The following is a 24,764-nucleotide window of genomic DNA, read 5'->3' as shown; positions in this document are numbered from 1 at the left end:
GGTGCACGCGTATGTGTGTGTGTGTGTGTGTGTGTATGCATGTGTGTGGGTATTTGTGCATGCGCATCTTGCACGACGCTTGCTTTCTCACATAACTCGCACGATAGTCGTACGCATCGTGTTTTATCGTCCTTAAGCACTGACAGTGCAGTGGCCATTTACGCTTGCGCTCCACTTGAAATTGTTTCAACCTCTTTACGGTCGACTTCGTTTCTTTTCCGCGCAAAAATACCGTACATCGCGCCAGACGGAAAATAGGACTGCTCAAATGAATCTTGCATGAAAATATCAGCTATTTCAAGTACTCTACTTCGTTCCGTACAAAATAAATTTCCGTCTAAAGTGTAAATTTTGTTATACGGGATATAAGTCAAATTAGTCAAATATTCTCCAGGGACGTAATCCCATCGATCGAACATTTAGAAAAATTCGTATAAATATAAGTCTGGAAACACGTTTAGTTTTTGAAATAGAAGGAATTTTATTGTGAACCAGTAAAATATCTTGAAAGTAATGTCATTTTTTTAAAAATGTTTCATAAAACATGTAATAAAATATATTAGGTATAATATTGTTTTATGTATCATATTTTATAATTAAATATACATCAAGTAACTTTGAACGCCTTTATAGACACGATTTATCAATCAAAAGCGCACTGTATAATGCAAAATATGCTGGAATCTCGTTTCAGCTATAAAAAGAAAACTAAAAAAGAAAAGTCGTATTAACAATATTACAACGTCCGACTCGTTTTAGCCGTCAACGGAGTAATGCTTATATTCGTAGCGCGGAAACATATCCGACGAGTAAGCCGACTGGCTCGTTTTCCCAAGCAGAAATACTCATAAATAACGATCAACGTCACGATTAATTTATCCTCATGCCGGCGCGCGGTGGCCGTTGCTCGCTATTGCATTTTCAAGAATCAGACAGGAGGGCGGGCTTAATGGACCGCCATTCAATGAAGACATTATCGCCAATTCCACGGTAAAAATTGTTATTGACCTCTTTATCGGCGGTAACGCTTTGTTTCTTCAGACATAACGACGGACACGGAGGTAGAGCAACAGAGCTTCGCCGGGGAAACGCGAGAAAATTAAGTTTCCGGCGGAATGAGTCCGCGAACAAAGAGAATTTCTCGTTTCACCGTGCGCGTGTCTCGAAAAAAAGGATGGGCCGGATTGAGGTCGGCGGGATAGCCGCGCTACCGTTTATTTTGCATTTTCAGCAATCAGGCACGTCCCACAAGAGGAGGTAGGGAGGGGAGGAGGGAAAAAAAGTCAATTTGTACTTGCGGAGTAAGCGCTTCGCGCCGAGCGCGGCACGAGAGTTAAGGCCGAGATTGCTGTAGAGGCAGCGGCAACTACGGGCGCGCGCAATCCTCGAGATCGCAGGTGCGGCTAAAATACGCGCGCCTCCGAATTTTTTGCAGCGAAATTTATTCGATTGAAAATATCGGAGAGAAACGCTATATTCGGACGTTTCAATAAATTGGTAAAAACGGGAAATATTGGTGCATTGTTTGCGCCGATTGTGCAATATAGTTTCTGCCAGGCGACTAGTATTACTAATAAAATTCCGGAATTGTTGAAATATATTTTAACAATGAATTTATTGAAACCGAAATTGGAAACGGCGAATTCGGCGAAGAATCGATGCCGCGCTGGCGTTAATTATCACAACGAACGATCAAAATTTTCGTCTTGAATTCAAACGTTAAAAAAAAAAACGGAGCATCCCATAATGAAACTGAACGGGATCGAAGTTCACGTGGAATCTGTGTTTTTTTCCTTCAAGCGCGTTACCACAAACGCTCTGTTAATGTTTGTTACACAGCTTGTAGCTCACTCGGTGTACAACGTTTTTTCAACGCTTTTTTTTTTGCGCGGCGACCGCGAGAGAACGGAGACGAGCGCGCTGGTGCGCGCTTCATCGAGATCATCGATCAACCGAAGTGCCGTGGTGAAAATGCAAATGCCGATCGCGTGCACCTGCGTATCGCGGCACGCACGTGGCGACCTAGGGGGCAAGGGTGGGAGAGACCGGACGGGGGGGGGGGGAAGATACGGAGGGGTGGGCCGAATCTCCGACCAGGGATCGACCGCGGATCTGCAAACGATCGTTTCAATTAACGGCGACAATGGCGTGGCGCATCGGCCGATGCGCCGCAAATAGTAAGCCAATCCGGCGTGTACACGCGCGGAAATCATCGACGAGTTCGGCGCCAAACATCAGCCGCCGAACTGGTTTAATCCCTCGCGATCGCGCAGTCCGAAACTGATGTTTACCGTGGCGGATATTTGCGACGTAATTGTGCAATGAGTTTAACAGGATTGCATTTTGCGCAAACGGATCTACGCTCCAAACAATGCGGTTTCTCGATAAGTAAATAATACAAATATTTTTTCATCGCAATTTTATAATTGTAATTATGTATCGCGAACGAAAAGCGCAATAAGTTTATAAAATGTATCTTGATTAAGTCGAGCCGCTATCAACGATCATTGTTTCCGACAATTGACAATTGCAATTATGAGAGGTGACTTCAAAGTCAATAATCAATGATAAAATAATATAATCTTCACAGCTAAAACCAAAAGATGCAACAAATTAAGAATCATGTGATTTAACAGAGGTCAAGGTGTGTAGCGTTGCTGATCGCGTGCACCGCAATCGGCCTGATTTACGATACTGGCGCAGTAGTTGCGAAATTAAAACCGATCGATTCAATCAGCAATAACGGGATATGCAATGCGCGGGATACGCGTATCAGGAACACGACGTTACGCGGAAATAATTGGACGGGTTGAACTTGCATACAAAGGAGAGAAGCGCCGGCTAATTCTGCCGATTAACAAAACCGATGTATCGATAATCGGATGCGTAACGCGAGTTTACGCGAATTCCAACTAAGTGACATGAATTAAACATTTAATCAAGCCGTCATTATAACGCGCTAATTTTAAAGGCGAGTCAACAGATGTGGACGATAGAAATTATTATATGTTGATTAATTTTTCACAGAAAAATATCTCTCGACAGGGAAAATCGATAAGGGATTGATTTGTTTCGCGAAGATTTAAATTGAATTTTTTGTACTCATTGTTCGCAGCATGAAATAAAAAAGAGTTTGTAGTTCTTTATACAATAAATTTGAGAATATCTAACTTTTTAAATAATATGCCATTGAATTATATTAATTTAAATATTACAGAATATATTATAAGTGTGCATCATAATTGTATATAATTTACACTTGTAATATTGGATCTCTATCTCATGTTACATAAAAATACTTAGAAATATTCTAAATAAAAATTTATAGTCTAAATATTGTTAAAAACATACAATTATACGTAATTTAATTTTCTTATTAACAATAAAACTAATTAATTTAAATAATCAAATTAAAATTGCTTTTATTAAAACAGGATTACGAAAAAAATTATTTTTCGATAAAAGTTTTGTCACTGGTCCACTAATTACCAGTTTAAAAATTACTTCAGAATGGCAATATGTTTATATTTATTTTCACCATGAAGCACTGCAAAATATACGGCATAGCATACTGTTGTAACGCATTATTCTCTAATTATTAATTATCAAGCATTATAAACTGATTTTATAAACCTAATTAAAAATCGCTTTTCAATAAAAGTTTCACTGCTCCACTGGCGTGGCCAGTAAAAAAAAATGCTGCTGCAGAAATGGCTCACATTCATTTCCACTACGGGGCACCGTAAATCTACGACGTGGCACATTGTCGCCGCGTAACTTCTCCTCTGTTTAATCCTCTCTGGCTTATCCAATGACTATCCGCCGCTGTCGGACGATCGGCGGCCCGAAAACAATCGATGCAATTAACAGTAGCGGCGCGTGCGACACACGAAACGTCCCGTCGAGGTGATGCATCGGTCGCAGCAGCTGCCTGAACCGCTCCAGCGCGCTGGAGAAACGTCGACTCAAATTGAGAGAACACAACGGAGGCGCATTCAAAAGGATACAACGCGGACACACTATCCCGGGCGAAAGGGACGAATTGCGCGGCGCGGCGCAGCGCAGCTCGAAGAGGATGGAACTACGCGCGGTACGGTTTGATTTGCGGCGTGTCGTTCAGTCGATTGCTCTCCAATTGCGCCCCTGGCACCGGTGGCATCGGCTTGGCACGATTTTCCTTATACAGGGTGCTCCACTAAGGTTCGCATCAAATATAGAAACCGCGTTTTATGACGGACTCGCGACAGATCTTTTGCGATTTTCGAATCTTTGATATGAATCGCATCAATTTCCGACGTCGATTTCTGACTGAAACTGCCATGGCGTAAAAAAAGAAAGCTTCGTTATTCGTCGCGTTCCCCTGAGATTTAAATTTCAAAATATTTTTTTGTGCTTTTGAATATCTCTGCAAAATATATTTCATATACAAAAATATATAATTGTAATTTAATATTGTTTTGCAACATATACATCAAAGCAATGAAAAAAATTAAAGTTATACTTACAAGACGTCGAATCAAATTTTTTCTAAAGAAATGAAAAATTAAATAAGTAATTAAAGCAATTATCACATTTAGTTACTGTAAATGAACGATTCATATTGATTTTGGAAAAATTTTATTTTTTAATTTTAAGATTTTTGTAAAGAGAAATATGCAAACAGAATTCGATATTGCGAAACCCCCTTGTATACACACCGACGCCAGCGCAACGGGATGCGACGCCGCAGGAGGATGATAAACCACCCCCCTTGGTCGGTGCAAACTCCTCCCTAAGATAAATAAATCGAGGACCACTTTCGCGAAAACGACGCGAATCGAAATGTTGGCCGCCCGATAAATCGACGTGTCGCGTGTACGGAGGCGTGAATGGGCGAGTTGGCAAATAATGAGCGTCCGGCCGGGTGCGAGGACCCGCCGGGATCGAGGGTCTCTTTCACGTACAAATTCACGCGGCGATAGTGCACACGTGTGCGTGTGTGTATGAGTGTGATGACTGATCGAATTTGCCGTCTTCGTATTACATTTTTTTCGCTTGGAAACGCGAAAAAAATCGCGGATTTCCGTCTTCACTCAACGCGATATTTTATGATGAAAACTCAGCGCGTATAACTTTTTGTCATAATTTCTTTAGAAACATTACATTTCTAATGCTAATTACAATTTATCTACGCTAATTCAATGTTAAATTTATATCCTTTGTACTAAAAATCGAAACTAATGTAAAGAATTGATGAGGAACTTAAAATCAATAACTCTAAGTTATTAAAACTTTAAAATACATATACTCATCATTTTCATTGTAACTGTATACAATGTCGTGATGGCTTTCTCATTTGTTACGTACAATCATCCAGTTCTGGAAAAATGTAAAAGTTATCAGAATTTTAAGACGACGTTGGGTGGAAGCGTTAGAGACACACGTATACCATACATGCCAAACTAAATTATATTCTCACAAAACACTCCAGGCATGCGAGCACAATTGTCGATCGGTGCATTTCCGTGTCGCGCGTCGTTACCCCGTGTTGATTTACTTGTTTACCGGCGCGCCGGCATATTGATTTATCCGAAAGAAAGCGCATCGCGCCGTCCCCAAAGTCGTCGGTGTATGCAAAAACGGCGGCCGCGATGTGTGCGACAGCAAACGGGGAACAAATAAAGCACGATATCGCCGACAAATGTCAAAAGCAAAACTTGGATTCGCGAGCACACGGGGTGTATGTATGTAGGTAGAGCTCCGCTTGGAATTTCACATAAATTTCAACGCGCCCGAATCTCCAGTTCAGTCTACTACCATTGGAAATATCGCCCCGTCGACGTATTTACGCGATCGATAAGCGTCTCCAAACATTGTATCTATACGTATGTATCTCCCCCGACGCCTGTAAGATCAAACGAAATAAATAAAACCTCCTTTTTTTTTATTTTCACGATTAATGAGTAAAACGGTAATGTAGATCGATTACGAAAATGATGTGCTTGATAAGATAAGCGGAACAAAGACACCGTGCAAAATCCTTTTTTTGGCGTCGGCAATCTTTTTTGTCATTAGCACACTTGATACCAAAAAGTGTCGATTGCGAAATTTGATACCGGATGACGGTCGACAGCCCACTGAATTTTAAGTATTTCAACACACCGTACTGTCTTGAGCGGCGAACGAGGTCGATGAACTAATATCGAGCGCGTCCTCGAGTATGCACACGACTGCATCCCATCCATCAGACTGACATCGGTCCTCTTCAGATGTCGGCGGGGGGGGGGGAAAAAAAATCGAGAAAGGAAGGATATACAAGCCGACGCCGTAGCCAGGCACCGTACGTACCAATTAACGCCCGTAAAATCGTTCGATATGGTGTGAAGATGTCTCGTACGCGATCCAAATTGCGTTATTATCGCGATCGGGCATCCGGGAGTCGGAACGAGTTACGGATGATGATCGAGCTGAACGACAAGCGGAGATGGCGGGAATTAATAGAAATGAACGCGTCATCCGCGTGGAAATAACGGGATCGCGAGAAGAACTCGACGTATCGCGATATATCAGCGGCAATATACCATTTCGCTAATTGCTAAAAACTATTTGTGCGACTGAAAGCTCATTACAGCTTATTGCTATGAATATGCAAGTTTAATTATGCAACCCCCCCAATTCAGCGAGCCGGTGAAGCGCGTGTGTACGCGAGGGATTTGAAATCGGGGGAAAAAATATGTACATCCGCTAAACTTAAAATATTACCAGCGTACATCGTCGTTTCCCGGAGAATTGTTTTTCACGGAAAGATATATCCGTTTCACGAAATTACCAATTCAAATTTCCGCAACGTCAAGCTGTGACGAGAACGTACGCTGTTATATTTTCTCCTTTTCCTCGGATATACATCTCGTACGATGAGAATGAAGGATTAATTCCTAGCGTGGCCGGTACGCGCGCGACACACTTCTTTTCTCGTTCGATTAGCTAACAAAAATTCAACAATAAATTCCTCAAATAAAAAAAAAACGGAGGGAAAAAAATGTGAGGGGAGGAGAAGGGTGGTCTTATCCGCAGTTGCGACAGCTACAAATGAGTGTATGTACGTGACTCTGCGTAAGACTGTTGGAACTCGGTGTGCCGTTTAATGCAACGGTGCCCTCGCTAATCGCGACCGTGCACGTTACTCTAACAACGCACGCAACGTCGGAAGGAGTTACGTGAGCGATATCGCGAAGCGCGCGACGAGCCGTCGAACGCATTAATGAAATGGGTTTTACCGTCCGAAAACACGAAAACTCCCGTGGATTCAGAAAGGGGGAGTTTTTTTTTCCCCCCCCAGCTTTAATCAATCTCCGCCGCAACCTGGGACCTTAAGCTCTAATTGCCGAGATGTTAATCGGCTGATTGACCGAATTTTCTCTGCCTATTCATACTTGATAATAACTCGAGCGCATTGCAACCCGCAAAAAATTCAGACTACCATAAATTGTAATTTATACGCATTTTCAGTGACCGTTATTCGTGATAATGAAAATTTAATTATTCACTTCCAACTACCTTATAATTTAATACGTCTAGCTAAATATTACTGATGGAACTATATACAATTTTGAAAAAAGGAAAAAAAAACAAATGACGGTGCATTCCAGTGCAGACACGTTGTATGTTAGAGAAACCCTTTGATCTCTATGTATTGCTTTTTTTATCGTGAACAATTTACAAAGTAACTAGAGGAAAAACGAGTCACAGTAGGCTTGCGACAGTCTTTCCATTAAAAAAGCATTTCTACAGCATTATCGTTTTACGTCACGTAGATGAAGATTAATAGTCCTATGTGCGGTAAATGGAAAGTTAAGGATCAAAAACAAATAGATATCATACATTATACACCTGCAGAAAAACGAGGCCGCAATTCAAGATTATCAGGAAATCTGCGATTCAAACTTGTACGTAAAAGTGTGTCAAATTACGTCACATAACTTTTTTTATCAAGATTTATTTGTTGAAACAGACTTTTTTACATAAAATTTAAACAGTTTTAGTCGAATTATAATTTTGTTATTTTAGATTTTTGCATTCTAACTTTGATATATATATCCTTTTCGTACACGTACATCGTATTTTTCTAAAGAAAAATAAGTAAATGGGCCATTGTGTAACAAACTGCTCCGTTATCTAGCTAGAATAAGTAATGGTTACGCTAATCTACCAAATGACGCTAAATTATGATCAACGGTATCGTCATATTCACTTAATCACTACAATTGTTTAAGAGCCTAATGAGGCTGAAGCGAATATACGAACGCTAGAATGGATCGATATTAATACGATGCTCAACGTCGTTACGCACAATGAATAATCCACCTAGCCATTCTAATTGCAAATGAGAGCGTATTCCGTGTATGATCGCTGCAACGATTTAGTGATTTGGTTGATGCAATGGTTTGTTAATTGTCTCTGAACACGTCACTGTATCGAACCAACGAGGGTCAGCGAGCAATATGGGCAAAGTCAAAAACTTGTGAGCTTCCTAGGTCTTATTTATTGATTGAACAAGGCATCTTGAATTCTGAGTTCCTTCCATTAATTTTATTTAGTTCGATATAATTATTTCTTTATTAATAAATTGTCGAAATATTTAATATAATTGCTGCATTACTTTTTAAAATAAATATTTCCACCAAAAAATTCAATTGATATACATTTATGAATCAATAAAGTATTCTGCAACTAAACATACATGACTTAATAAAAAATTAGAAGGAAAATGACAATCACTGAAGAAATAAAAACCGTTTCATTAAATTTCAGATTTTCGTGTGAATATATAACAACATATTTATTTTTAGTCACATAAATTTTGTTTAAAAATGTAAATTTGTTATTTATAGGATTGTATAATTAAACGGTTTTGAATGTAAAAGTTAATTAAGTTTTTAAGATTGTATTTGATTGCTGGTAAACGTCATGCATTCTTTATGTTAATTCTTTCTCTATAAAACTCTCGGTTAATATTACATCAGAGAATGATGAAATCATTGATTGTATTAACTGTGTGAGAGAAAATGTATATCGTTTCACAATTGCTGCGACAAGTCAATGCGGTTATTGCAACATCACATCATTATCTGCGGTAGGATATATAATATTATCGAGTGAAATGAGTTGAACGAAGAAAGCGACCGGATGGCGAGCATATCGTCCTGAAATATTTTAGCTTCAATGAAGTTATGTATAACTACATGCCATTGACGGAGAATCTGATAGGAATGTTAAAAACGTTACACAATTACATTCATTATCTCGCATTTAATTACCGCCTATGCATTATTTAAATAATTTCCCAAATGAGACTGCCGTTAAACTTGTTAAAATACCATCGAGTCATTGTCGATGCAGATCAAGTAATTTTTGTATCATTATGATTTCATTTTTTCTTTCACTTTTGAGAGGGGAAATCTTTATTAAATCATAATTTATTTGCACTAGAATCAAAAAATAATTTATAATAATCGGAAAATATTTTATATTATAATTTATTTATATAATCCATTGTAATTTTAATCAATCCTCTTTTTATATAACTTTGTATCAATTTTAAATTAGATATATTACGTTTAAATGTTCTAAAAAATTCGAATATTTTGGAGAAAAACTTTTAAACAAATAATACAAATTATCTATTTTCGTGATACAAATTCTTCTCCTTGAGAACTTTTAATCATCTGAAAATTTAATGTAAATTTGTTCTTAAAAGAAGCAGAAAAATAATAAAGGGCTCTTGTATGATTTGTGCTGTTCGCAGTTTCCCGTTTTAAAAATGGCCATACCGAATAAGTTCGCGAAATCGTGGTATTCATAATGCACTAAGTGTAAAGTTTGTATCGAAGCCGCGAGTTGCCTCGCGAGGCAAGCGACTCTGTGAAAGCGGTGCGCGGAAAGATAAACTTCGAAAGTTAAAAGTAACTCGAAGAAAGAAAGGGATGGAACGTAGAAAGCTGGGAATGAGAAAGGGAATACTATTTTTACGAATGAGAGAGAGAGACAGAAAAAAGTAGGAAAATTTATCATACTCCGAGAAGACTCATTTAGAACAATAAATACGCAATAGAAATAAGATAAACGGAGAAAATATAATTGTTTGCTATTTTTAAATTAGATTTATTATAATTTATACCGTATGTAGTTGTATAAGTCTCTTTGTAATCATATTATATTTGCATTTCACTTCATGCTCTATTTACTAGTACATCAATTACGGTATCCTTGAAGAAAATGCGATCGGTTAAGTTCTTTCTGTCAAACTGGCTCGCGACAGACTTGCTAATTGTAATGTTCAATCAATTATCTTCTTGAAAAATGACGAGAGAGGATCATCATCCTGGCCACCGATTAACGCGAGCTTGTCAAAAGTACAGGAGAAGAGGTCTCGGTGACCTATTTCTTTCTTTCTCGCGATCCCGGCTTTCCCACGATTCGCCTTACGTCCGCTTGGAAGATTTAATTACGCTTCTACGGACCCGGGGCAAATGAGGGAGTAATGGGCCAGGAGTACGTCATCGTCGACGCTCTTCAGGGATCGAGGAGCCTCGGCGACGTCGAGACCGCGAGACCGCGACTCGTCTTGTGCCTGCAGATGAGCGCTGGGTATTCATAATTGGTTATTTAGCCTGCGGAACCCATGAGGGTAATGTAACTCTTCTTAACCCGCATAGGAAAGGGAAAAGAGGAGGAAAAGAAAGGAAAGAAATTCAGTTGTGTTGCGTGCTTTTTCATACCGCTTTTATGTCGCTATAATTACATATTTATCTTTTAGCCGGTCTTCATCAATTAGAAATATAAATAAACGGAAGAATAAGATCAAGCCCTTGCATTTTTGTTTTTTACAAAATAAGTTAAGTACACTACCATAAATGAGCAAATACGGGCATTTAATGTTTTCACGTTTCTATCGGCTCTCGATATTCGAAGAATCATGCATAATACGAATTAATGACTTATTGAATAATCGTTATTCATACGAGCGGATCTAAAGGTTCGTAAAAAAAAAGAAACTTTTAAAACGTTCTCAAATAATTCACGAAAAATTTAGATTTTTCTATCAATAAAAACTTGTTCTTTTTTTTTTTATATAGGATTAACGTTGCATAGTGTCGAGCTATGGCGTGAAGCCGATAGATTCAGGTCAAAAATGTATAAGGTGGATAACGCGCGCGTTCGCGCATGCGAGAATACATCGCCTTCGGAATGCATAATACATCGGCCGAGCGAGGAGGGACAGCGTGGCGGCAATGGAGGGATAATATATAGCCATCGTAACGTCACTATAAATATATTATGAGATAAGTCTCCGAACGCGTTATCCCTTTAAAGTGAGGTCGCGAAAGCACCCGAGGACCTACGGAATGGCCGATGATGACGATACTACCGGTGGATGATGATGGCCGGAACTTCAGCAAATATTTCTCGCCCCCTTGACCGTAAATTCTCTTATGAGCTGAAGCTTACGGGGTTATCCGTCCGTGTCTTCCGCGATATAGTGGTGACAGGGGATGACGAGATGTCGTGTGTGCTTCCGAAATGATTACCAAGATGTTTTGCAAAGGTAGCTTCTCTATCTTTTACAGGATGCGAAAATTCAATGAGGTAATTGCGCTAGTTAACTTATCTCACTGGGTGCAACATTTAAGTTATTTATTATATCGTCTTTATGTTTGATTGTTTATCATTATATCCGTGTGAATGGAATTTATCGTTTAACTTTATTATGACCATTCGGTTATGATTCTTTAAACAGCCGACATTTCTCCGAAAGCCTACATCGGCTGTTTACAAGCAGCATGTGTAATGGATATCGTCGAAAGAATAGACATCTCATCACACATGCTTTTCGTGATCGTTCAACGCTTGCTTTTATCCTGTCCATTTTAATATACTGCTGTTACGTAATTCAACTCACAGGTTTAAATAACTTGAACCTCTTTACTTCAAAATTTCTATAGCGGTAAAATAAAAATAATCGATATCAAAAAAATATATATATATAACCAATACAATCTTAATTCTCGTTCTTTTTTTCGTGTATATATTCGAAACCGTCATGTATACCCGACCAGCACGTCGCTCTGGTGAAACGCACCGGCGTCGACACACACACTCCGTGCATGTCGGGCGAAAAAAAAATGGCGTCGTCGTACGGAGGCTATGATTGGACGAGTGGGCAGATCCGGTGCGTGGCGTCTTAAGCACATTTAAGGCACCTTTGTCCCTGGTACCCGCAATGATGGCTGCTGCTGCGGCCGGGACGGCCGACGTATGCGGAGCGCACCTGCGGGAACGGAAGCGCAAAGTCACGCGCTTCCTCGGACGGCAACGCGTCCGAGGAGAGTAGAAGGGCGAGGCCGCGGACGATTTATCGCCCGCGATGCCTCACGACGATAGACGCGTACGCAGGCGGTGCTGAGACAATGGGGCAAAAAGCCGCCGGCGTTCCCTTCACGGCCGATATGCCCCGGGATCGGCATCGGCAGAAACGACGGATCGCCAGACAATCCTTCTAGTTATGGCCGAATGGAGGGATCGCGCGTGATCATTGTGCGCGAAGAAGAACAAATAGTCACGTTGATTGAGAGACCGGCCGCGCGGCGAGAAGGAACGCGGGAGTGACTCGTTGCAGTGGGGAGAAGACGCACGAGGTACCTTTCGTTTTTGTATTTGAGCGTGAATAACGGAGCGCGAAGTTTGTCTTTGAATACGAGTATCAAATGTTGCGCCGTTCCGCGCACAATAACCTAAAGCGCCGCGTTTACCATGCGTTGTGCCAGACGACGTCTAATTACGGTTGCATTGTGCCAGAATATGCAGCGGAACAAAAGATACAGGTGTACAATTAACTCGTTCCCGCCTACGTTTACTTCATATTTTTGCCCTTTGTTCGGTTTGAAAGTTTCCTTTTCTCCCCCTCTCCCCCTTTTTGAACGCGTTCGCCTTTGATTTAATTGCTTTTCTAACTGAGACTAATATTCTTTCGTTATTGTATGGCACACTACAGCGGAAATGCATAACAAGATGTTACATATCTTCAATCGACGTTTTGTCAAGCATATCCCAGCATGTATCAAATATTTTCAATCTGTATTGCAAACATCTCGGAAAAATCTTGTTCTTCTTTTTCATCTTTCTTTTAGTATCCAGTTTTCGTTGCTAAAGTATATACCTCTATCACAAATATTTATTTGCGAACAATTCGATATGTGTTGTCGAGCATCGATTGCCTTACACAGACACACTTGGAACAACATCGAGGATCTTTTTTCCCTGCCGGATACAAATAAATTTATGTCATCGTACGCAATATTATCATTGCGAAAAGTATAACCGCAATTTATCTAATCTAAACATTTTAAGCAATTCTAATTTTCAGTTCGGAGTACTTTTCGACGTTGTTTTACGACTCCCACTTTCCATCCTATAAATGGGTTTAATTCCATTTAATTTAAGTGACTTCGCCCGTAAATTCACGAAAACCCTTTCTCCGTAATGGTCCAAGTAATTCATATACGACCCAAAAGCAACTTAGCCTCATCTAAAAAGTCTTGTCGGGTCTAGGAAGCAAGCGGCGCAATTACTATGGAAAAATAAACAGCGGGGGGGAGCCCGACCCAAGAGGCGGTTTCATTATCGGGATTGTGAACGGCCCGGAGACGGCGCGTAACTTTCGATTCGCATTCGGAAAATACAGCTAAGAACGATTTTCCCTCGACGTCCCTTCCCGCGATTCGCAATCTCGCTGATCGTTTTTCTCCCGGCAACGTCCCCCGCGAGGCAAATTAAATTAACGGCGGTCTTCGGAACGTCTTCGGGGACGAATAATTGCGCGCTTAATTGTGGCGATTCGTTTCGAAGGGCGACTCCTTCCTGCCCGTTCATCCTTGCCGGAGCCCATTCAATGGATCCCCATCATTGGATCAACCGCGGGATCATTAAAGACGGTTACCTACAAAATCTGCGAGGAATTGCCGATTTCTCAATATCGTAAAAAAAGTAGAGAACGACCGACGCTACGGTGGCTGAATTTTGTTTGTTGCCGCGATCAAATCACGATGCAAAAAGTACTGAAATATTGAAATAGAAAATATGAATAGTTCATCAATATTATTCAGCGTGACAGCAGCGCAAGTTGATGCATGATAATGAAAATTTAATCAATCAATTAATCAATAGGATAGTTGATGCATTATATCTGTAACCAGATTTTATATATATCTCTCTTCTTCTTTTTTTTTTTCAGAGTATAATATCAGATATTATTTTAAAGTCGATATCCCATTTTCTCCCGACGTGGTTCTGACCGTTATAAAAACTTGCTGTGTATCCGTAATCGAGGCGGTGATCTATTTACATCATCTCCACTGGCGAGAACTGCATCGCGCCCCGTAAAGATGCATACAAAGTGCGAGCTCGCGGCGATCGGCAGCGATTCGTACTGCCGACGATTTCCTCGCTCACCACGAGCCTCGTTATCACGTGCTCCGGGGCGAGTTGCAAATCGGCAAATAACTGCGACGGTGGACCGCGATGAAGAAGCCGCGAAGAGAGGTCCGCGAAATGGACCAGGAGAAAATCGAGCGATGAGAGCGCGTTCCTGCCGCGAACGAATCGCGCGTAATGAGGGATAAACCGCAGACCGCTCTCGCCGCAGATGTGAATAGATCTGCAGGACTGGTTCAAGGATAGTTCAGGGCCCTCGGTAAAGCGAGACCCTCGAGAAACTTAATTCTTACGCGGGAATGAGAAAAATTTCGCATTAAGATTGGCATAGAAGTTAAAAATATAAAATAAAGTGCAACTTTTCGATGTTACCCTGAAGTACGAGGTCTTGAAGTCTTTTTATTAAAAAAAAAAACGTAAAAATTTTAAATATAATCTACACATACAAATTATTTGAATATTACAGATGTAAAATTTTATGTTTAATGCGTGAAACTTTGAATTGAAAAAACAGTACTATTGACATGCCATTGTGACAATCACATCAATTTTAATAACAGAATTCTTTCAACTGTTTTTTCCAAACTTATTTTTTACGTAGTAGAATTGGAATTCCTCCCCCCCCCCCAAATCGCGATCCTCACAACTATCTTTATATCAAGTTCTAGATATATCAAGACCGGAGGTGGTTCGTTATGTACAACTAGATTCGCGCGACGTGAATCCATCTAAGATTCTCGAGGCGCTCCGAGGAACACGATGTTTTCGCGATCGATGATCGAAGTCGTTGCAGCGAGATGCGCATCAGATTACCGATGCTGAGTGCGGTGGCTTACGCGGAAGTACATACATATGTAATAACACATGTTATGACAAAGCGTTCACGCGAGAGGAACATTACCACAATGCAAAATTTGCATATTTGAAAATTCATAAAAGGGAATAGGCATATAATAAATGGTACTTAACCGACCGTGAAAATTTATGAAAGCACGCCTATGGTATTCATTACCCGAACAATAAATTACCCGTACGAACAATGTAGCTTTCTCAATAACAATAGTAGTTACTTAGTGACAAGATATAATTTTAATATTTTATATTGAATATTATTCCTATATAAACATAATGTCGGTCTCTAAAAGTGGAAAACGAAGTTTTTACAATAGTAAATAATTAAGATACTATCTTGAAAATAGTATAGAACATATAACAAACAGATAATTAAATTAATTGCAGACAATTAAAAAATAACTATAACTGAGCAATGTTACGAAAAACACATATAAAGAATGCTGAAAATAATTCTATTGTCGGAAACATTGATAATTGACTTTAATCATACAATTTGTATTCTTAAAAAAATTATATAATTTCAGAAATACATATTGATACATGCAGAGCACTTTTGCTAAATTCCCCCGAGTTCCGAAGTAATCTACCTTATGAAGCCTTAATTGAATTCAAGCGGCTTATGATCCCATATAGCTACACCTCATGCTGCCATGTTCCAAACCGTTCAACAACACCTGACCGAATACCGGGATATATATATGCACGAAAGGCGGTATCTTCAAAGAGATTATTTCCAAACAATGATTAAACTTCCGGCAAATTTCTGCCGCAACTTAACGCTATAATTGAAAATCTGTTTTTGATTGAAAAATATTCTGTGCTACTTCCATCTGCTATCGATATAAATACAGTAATATTTAAAATACCAAATCTAAATTGCAAATATTGTTAATAAATAAGAAATGTAAAATTTCGCGTACTTGGAACAGTTCTTGACAGTTCTTTCGTTCTTTCTCTTTCACTGTCAATATTTCACGGAATAGCAAATACCTTACTTAGTTGTCCAGTGGGATATATGTATTCATGAATTAACATTTAAACTAGAGTTCTTTTTTAAAATGCGTCTCTCTTCGACTTATCTGTGTTACGTCTTTCATTCTCTGCAATTGTGAATTAGGACATGTTGTCTCTTCCCAACCGCTGGCATTTTGTCGATATTTATAACAATAGAATTGCGCAAATTAGTGATTAATTTTCACACTTTTGTGAAAAGCGTTTAATTCTACCGTTTCATATAAAGGACAGATATATTTTGCGTTCGTGGGCACTTTGATAATATACGAAAACGCTGACGAAAAGCTGCTCCTTTAAAAAGAAAAACTCCACTAGACGTATCGGCGTAAAAAAAGCCGAAAGGGAAATGGCGGAAAGAATGGAAAAACGAACGCTAATTGCAATTTAACGCGCTCGTGAGTGAAGCGTGTAATTTAGTTATGACGAGTGCAAGGCTTTTCGTCAGCGAACGTTTTCGCAATCGCTCTTCTTCCATCCACCGTGTTTTACTGATACATATCGTATCGCCGTAGATTTTTGCGCGAAATTCAGAAGTGCGTTGCTATTCGTTGTTGCAACCGGAATTCGCTTTATGGCTGTCATATATATTTTTTTATGCGTTCGATCTTTCGTTAATAAAGTATTCATCGCGAAATCTCTAAAGTTTTACATCCCCGTCACATAAAACTTCTATTTTGTTTTAGGGCTGGTGAGGAATTTATAAGAAAAGTTTTTGCAGCAGCTCGAGTATCGCTCCTTTAAAGGCATGTCGTCGACTTTATGACAGACACCTTCGTCTTCTCCGCAGGCATAGCTGGTTATTTATACCGTCATTCTCCGAGAAGGGAAAAGAGAGATGTCTCTCGTCGCTAATACAGAAAATATTTGAGAGCGAATGATATTTATATATTCCCCTTTCTAAAACAGTTCTTTCGCTCTTTCTCTTTCACTGTCAATATTTCACGGAATAGCAAATGTCTTATTTAGCTGTCCAGCGGGATATATGTATTCACGAATTAACATTTAAACTAGAATTCTTTCTTAAAATTCGTCTCTCTCCGACTTATCTGTGTCACGTCTTTTATTCTCTGCAATTGTGAATTAGGACATGTCGTCTCTTCCCAACCGTCGGCATTTTGTCGATATTTATAACAATAGAATTGTACAAATTATTCCAATTAGTATCAACGTTCAACCGTGGAACCAACTCGATATATTAACCACCATTTGCGGATAAACATGCATATAATACACGTGCAACATACATACATACATGACATGCAAGTGTATCGCAGGATTATTCTCAAAGAGATCCGAGTTGTTCGCTCGCCGAAGGCAACATTAGCTTAATTACAGCTACTACAAACCGAGACGCGCGCACTACACGTCGTTCGTTCTCTAAATACGAATTTGGTCAGCCGGCAAAACGCGACGTACATTTCTCGAAGGCAGTTCACCTGCGACGACGACTACGACGACGACGACGGAGAGGACGATGACGTCGATATACACACCGAGACTCGCGGTTCTACATGCTGTTAACAAATAACACTCGCGCCCCAGTAATTGTATAAATCACTTGGAGCGTGACAAACGACCGCGCGCACGCGACACTCCCGTTCGGACGACACGCCGAGGCACGCTTGTACAAGGGAAAAGATCGCCCTCGGGCCCTGCCGTTGTCTTCCAGGCGACTCCTTTTATCTCTAGACATTAAACATTCTCTAGGTTACAAGGCACTTTTTTTTTCTTACCGAATACCCGAAGAGGTGGACGCACGAAAAGAGCGGTTTTGCTAAAGCGTTAAAAAATTTAACTGTGGATACTAATTAAAAAATTGTTAGGTCATCAAAATAATCGTATAGGATGCTCAAATTGATTGTCAGAACGTCGAAACTTTTTGCAGCCTTTTGCTCGTCATGCTTAAACGTCTTTCATAATCATTTTGATGGTCCAATAAAATTAATTTCAAATTTGTCTGAGAGAGAAAGAGAAAGAATTTTTAGCTACTTCGGCAAAATGTTTTCCCGTGTGTGCGATCTTACTGGACTTTAATAGAATAAAATAAGAGCGAATAAACTAACACAGACGTTGTATTTTCAGTGCATTATCTTCTTTTCGAGATAATTCTTTGCGAGGTTTATGTGTCTTTCATTTTGTTCGAACCACTTGATTTTACCCGAGGTGCAAAATTTTAAATCGAATATGCCGAAGATACATAAATATTGGTACCATCTAACAGGATCGCTACGTCTTGCACGACGTACTCCAGATAAACTAGATTTTGCTGCAGCTGCAACGCGTCGATCAATCGCGCCATATTATCGGGGAAATTCGATCGATAGCCAGATATTCTTCCTTTCTGGGAAAGAGAAAGAGAGAAAAAGAAACCCGTCGGCTCTCGTGCGCCGGTATGCGCGACGTGTATGCCACGGAAAATCAATTTCCGGCCAGCGACGAAAACGCCTCGGCGGGCTTAGTCTGGCACTCGTCAAAAAAAAAAACGTACGTATTGGTTGATCGGTACTGCCTGGATTTTACACGCTGATTCCCGAAAAACTTTGGTTGTGTATTGTTCCGACATACATTCGCATGTGACACGGTGCGCGAGTACATTCCATCATTTTTAGTAGAGATGTGAATCATTTGAATATGAATCGAATCGAGTCGAATCAGGTATAAGATTCAATTCGATTTGGACTTGAATCTGTATTGTTTGAATGTGAACTATGTAAAACAATTTGGAATCTAAAAGTTTCGAATACGAATCACATGTACATTGACAATCTTATAAAATCATATTTAAAGTGACTTTATATCACATAATATTATTTTTCTTACATATACAGAAATCTTTTTTATCTATATGTATATTTTAAAATTCAAAGTAACAATAATTATATTAGAATTACGTTACAATGATGCGATTTGTATCGAATTCGAACAAAGAAATAATATTTGATTCGATTCGACGAAAACAAAAAACGTTGATTCGCTCTAATTTTTATACGACCACGCGTTTCTCAACCTGACGCATGTGAAATTTTTATATTAGAATAATTTTAAAACAATACCCGATACGTGGACAAAGTAATAAAATATATATGGAAAAAGTAATGAAACGACCTACATGCAATAAAAGGCACGCGATTATATATGACAATGTGATAAAATTCGTCACACAAATGCGTTACAATCGGTTTTATCGAATATTTGTCGAGCGAGCGCGCACTGGAATTTTAGACAACACTCGAGACTCGGATAATAATGTTAAATGCAGGGCGAAACGTCGAGCACACGATTCACGTTAAATATAAAACACGGAAAATATAAATCTTTTTTTCATTTCGCTGCGATTTTCACTTGGATTTTCACGACGGACAAATAAAGCCCAAAGTTTAAATGTATATTTAACATCAAATATGAATACGGATCTTTATGCACGATGTGTCCCCGCGTACGAGTCTCAATCCGTTGCGTGCTATCGTCACATCAGACAAATAAAACTCAAAATCGGACAAGCGCGTTTGTCGTTAAATATGTAGCCTAAATGGGGATACTCTTTACGCACAACACGTAGACGTACGGGCAGGCCTGAATCGGCCCCATCGCATGCTATCTTCACATTAGACAAATACACATCGGAAACAAGCGCGATCAATTTAACATTTGATGCGCTATACGAATGCGAGGCCTCATCAGTTTCATATGACGCGTGCGATAACGGAAAGACGAGCAAAAAATTAACCCGACGATTGCCGGCACCCGGCAAGCCATACATTCCTACGCCCTACATTTCATTTACTGCACGGCTTTCCGTGAAGATTTCAATTTTACGGTGGCTTTACAAGCACCTCTCTGCAATAAAGAGCCGTTCTTTATAATAGCTTTTCCTCGTTGCCATGCATTTACAATTTGCCGACGAGCTTAATCTGTTTATTCATTACGAGAATAATATATTTTAAGTATCAAAAGAAAATTATAATAATTAATTTCGTATTTTATTTTTATCATATATTTATTTAAGAAATAGAGAATATCAACATATTTTGCTTCAATTTCTGGAATTTATAATATGTTCTATAGTTAAACTGCAGATAAGATATATTTAATTTTTGACGCGGAAAACGAAAAAAAAATTCTAAATAGATGCGAAGAGTATAAGTAAGCGGGTAGAGAAAATTAATTTATCAAATTTCAATGACGGTTTCATTTATGTCTCGTTGGCATATCTGAGTATATATCTTCAGTCTAATAATGGCGTTATTTTAATTTTAATTCCCGGTAACCGCCATAAGACATATCGTTTCTGTATCAAATGGGGGAAAATAAGTAGGCATCTTTCTTTACGTTGTCAAATTAATTAAGGGCAGCCTGCCTTTAAAACTGCTAACGACGTCGTATAATGTAGTCCTGGGACAGCGATGCATGATAAATAAGGCGTATGCTAAGACGGCCGACACGGGAGTACAATGAAAATTCATGAACGCATCTTTTTTACGGTATTACCTTGCCGCCGGAAGAAGCGTTCGTAATTGCAAAATTTCTTGCGTGCCGACCATCGATGCGTCTTCCTGCGAATCCGCGAGGGCAATTTGCAGAATTTGCCGCGCTAAACAGTCACCCGATGAAAAATTCATGCAAAGCCGAGGATCTAGTTAACAACAAGTGGGAGTCAAAGAAAGCTTTTTCCCGCGATCTCATCGTGGTTTTCTTCCTCGTCACTCTCCCACCCTTCGGCTACATCGTACATGACTAAGACCTTTACTCCGGATATTTAAGTAGAAACTTTAAAACATACCGAATGAAACGTAAATGCATTTGATGCAATATATTAATTTTAATATATTAATCTCTCTACATAACGTTAGTAAAAACTCAATATATTTCAACAATGTCAACGGTAATAATTTTGAAAGTCGCCAGTAATGATTTGAAATAAACGAGACGTTTTTTAAGTTGACACAACTGACAGATTTTATTGAATATTATATTTACGTAAATATAATACTCAATAAAATCTGCCAGTTGTGTCGACTTGAAAAACGTCTCGTTTATTTCAAAATATTTCATTCTTTTTCATTAGTTTTGCCAGTAACAACCGTTCTTTAAAAAAATTGAAATAAAATACAAGATCTTAGCAATGTTCCGAATTTTGTTGTAAAAACTTTTAAGTGTTTTTCTACACGTTTGTTGTAAGAGCTTCATTGAAACTTCTCGCTGAAGAGAGGCAGAAATGATTATGTTTTGTAAAAATGAATACGTTCCGTGCGAAGCACCATTACTTATTCGTACTATCCTATTTTGAGAGTAGGCGCAATAAAGTCACTAGTTGCCAGCATCGGCTATCAAGAATCCGCAAGTCGCGGGCGTTCCCCATAATTTTGACGCTCGTCCCTTCGGCGAGAATATTCTCAATCGCAGGAACACGCGATTTACATTCGAAATCAGGCCGGCCATCGTCGATAGAGTGTCGATCGCGAAGGACTATCCTGATCGTAAACCCTCGGGCGACGGTTGCGCCCGTTGCTACGAAAATTGCGAGCTACCGCTCGCGATATCTCGCGTTCATAGCGAATTCTGGACTAGGAAAAAAAAAAGAAAGAGGGAACGAGAGAGTGTGTGCGCGTCGGAGCTATAACCCGCAGCGGCAATTTCGTTCGGCCGTCAGCCTCCGCGCGTCGCAAAATCGTATTACAAAGGGGCAGCTTCGTGACGACTGAAAATAACGAGACGGACGAGTTTGACCGAGTGACTGCCGCGCGCAATTGAAAACGTTCCCTCTTTCCGGATTTTGTTAATACAATTTTTCGAGGGATCTTTTCAATTCGTTCCCTGCCTGCGTCCCCACTCGTACATGTTTCATTTGCAACAACAAATAAATAGGCCTCTCCCCCAATATTTGCCGAATTAATTACTCAGTTACCCAGTTTTATCTACCCTTTCAATGAATGTAAAAGGCATAACTTAACTGTACAAGAAAATCCCTTTTACATGTTTCGAAGGTCTACGTAAAATGTGAGTTTTTATATAAATGTAATGAGGCAATATTCACTATCATGTAATAAATTATTACAACTATGATTGTCGGAAAGTACAGCAGACAGGTTGCAGAGAAAAGTTAAAACATTCTATATTTACACACACACACGAAAACTCTGTTTTCCTTGCGAGATGGAATATTAAAAAATGCCCTCCTGAAAATATCAAGTGTGTAAGCAAAGTCGAATTATGCACTGCGCAAATTTACTCGGATTTAAAACTGAGAAAAAAGTGCAATCTCTTTCTAAAATAAGAAATAATGTTAATATCACTAAGTACAAAATAATTACATTATCTCATAATCATATCTTAATATCAGGATATTGAGTGACATTTTATGTCTTTATAAACTTGATTATATATCGGCTAAATGTTTAACTTTTATTATTGTTGATTTAGAAAAGAACTCAGCTGCTTACGGATTAAAAATTCGATATTTAATGTCTACATGTAATTATGTTAGTCAATAATCCGGATATAATAATAAAGTTTCAGTATTTCGTTGTTGTAACTGTTCTTTTTTAACAAATACAAAAAAATATTCGCAAACCACGCACCCTCCCGATAAATATTTACGCTTGTCATTATTTTTGCTTACTGTGATACTTATTTCATAAGTTCTTTCTAATATTACTTTCTTCGTTTCTTGTATTGTAACATTCTTGCATTATAACATTAATCTCGTTTATAAATTGCAATTGCTGTTACCGCAATTGTTCTTCAACACAATAACTATTGTAAGAAATCTCGAATTCTGTAATTTTTTTATATTAGTCTTTTAAACTGATCTACAAATTAAATAATAAATAAAATTAATTTTTCGACAAGCTTAGATAATTGTATTCACAATTCGATTACATTGCTTCCTCTTGTTCTCTTTTTTTAAATCAAGTAGAGCGGAGAAAATGTCTTATTCTTTTGAAGATAACTCTTTAATTTGTTGTCGCTAAAGTACCTTTTATTTTTCCAAAAAGATTCCTCTTCAAACAACGAGCCCTTCGGCTGCGACAAAGTGCCTGGCAACCCCGAAGAGCTTCGCTAATTCATTTTCGTCGCCTGGTATCTCAGGGCCAATCCCAGCAAAATCGCGTTACACGAGCGGCAGAAAGGAATTGTCGACGACGAAATCGTCGACCAAGATTATCCGTTTATCTCGATCAAAGTGAGCTAATTGATTACATTTTGGTTGCAGGTCCGAATTAATGCGATCCTCTGAAGATCCAAAATCCCGCAGTAACGCTTCGTTTCTGCGCTCTTATCACCTTTCGTGACTAAATGAATTAATTATTTCTCCAGCTGGAATGTAGCTGGAAAACCGTCGAAAATATTAAAATACTTGTATAAATGCGTGACTCTCTATACTGTCACGTCTCGCAAAAAATTCTTTGAAGTCCTTCTAAAATTAAAAATTAATTTTTTTTTAATTACTTTGTATTCTTCATCATGAAAATAAATTCACAAGCATAAATTAAAATCTTAATTAACATTATACATATTAATGTCAAGAATTACATTGAAGATTCAGTTAGCACAGCTTTAACGAAAACACACACAAACACATACATACACACATATTTAAATGTTAAAATTTAAAAAAAAAAGGTTTTGTATTAATGGATAATTGCAGACGAGTTTCTTCCATTTCGACATTATTAGAGAGTATCGCGGTTGCGCCCTAAAAGCCCTATAGTGCTTGTACGGAACTGCATGCAACTCCTTAGAATTTCGTCTCAATATCACGATGTACCACTCTCGATACACCCGTTGCTCTTTTGTGTAGTCCTATCTAATTAGCCACAATATCAGCGAACCGCACGATTGATACTCTCCACTCACTGTCTCAGAAATTAATGTCCTAAGAGGCTGCGGTGCCGTCTCGATGAAGTTTCGATAAAGTCATTTCGTGACTCACTACTGACGCAACGACGCGACTGCACCTCTTTGCGAGGTTCCGTAACCGTTCCGTCTACCTGCTGCAATGTGTCATCAAGGACAAATTGTCTTCCTATCTCATGATACATAAACGCAATTTAATAATAAAAGAAAGAAAAAAAAAATATATATATGTATATAAAAGCTCCTGTTATAATATCAACGGTTCTGTTTACAATTTAAATATTCTTCGCTTAAATTACGATTGCGCCTCTGTAAACTGAAGAGCTGTTGTTATCATAGAATAAGTGTTAGTTAAGCTTCCTTCCTTGTTGTCTTCAAAGGGCTTCCTGCCTGATGTATATGCGGCTTCCGGAAGGCAGGCTTCGGAAGGGCATGCAAAATCCACTACGAATAGCTCGCCGAAATGTTTTACACGAACGGTTTAACGCTCCACCGCCGACGCACTTTAGAAAATGGTTTCCACGGCACAAACTACACGTATCCCCGGGACGTGGACAGTGATGAATGGC

The 24,764-nt window shown here is 39.0% G+C and overlaps 1 protein-coding gene across 1 annotated transcript in view; it reads right to left on the bottom strand.

The window, feature by feature from the left end:
* Positions 1-24,764, bottom strand: part of LOC105833922 (MOXD1 homolog 2) — a 208,581-nt gene that overhangs the window by 97,885 nt on the left and 85,932 nt on the right. The window lies entirely within an intron of this gene.

This window comes from Monomorium pharaonis, chromosome 9 (assembly GCF_013373865.1).
Source record: "Monomorium pharaonis isolate MP-MQ-018 chromosome 9, ASM1337386v2, whole genome shotgun sequence".
Taxonomy (NCBI): Eukaryota; Metazoa; Arthropoda; class Insecta; order Hymenoptera; family Formicidae; genus Monomorium; species Monomorium pharaonis.
The sequence above is the reverse complement of the archived record's forward strand: the minus strand, read 5'-3'. Positions and strand labels throughout refer to the sequence as shown.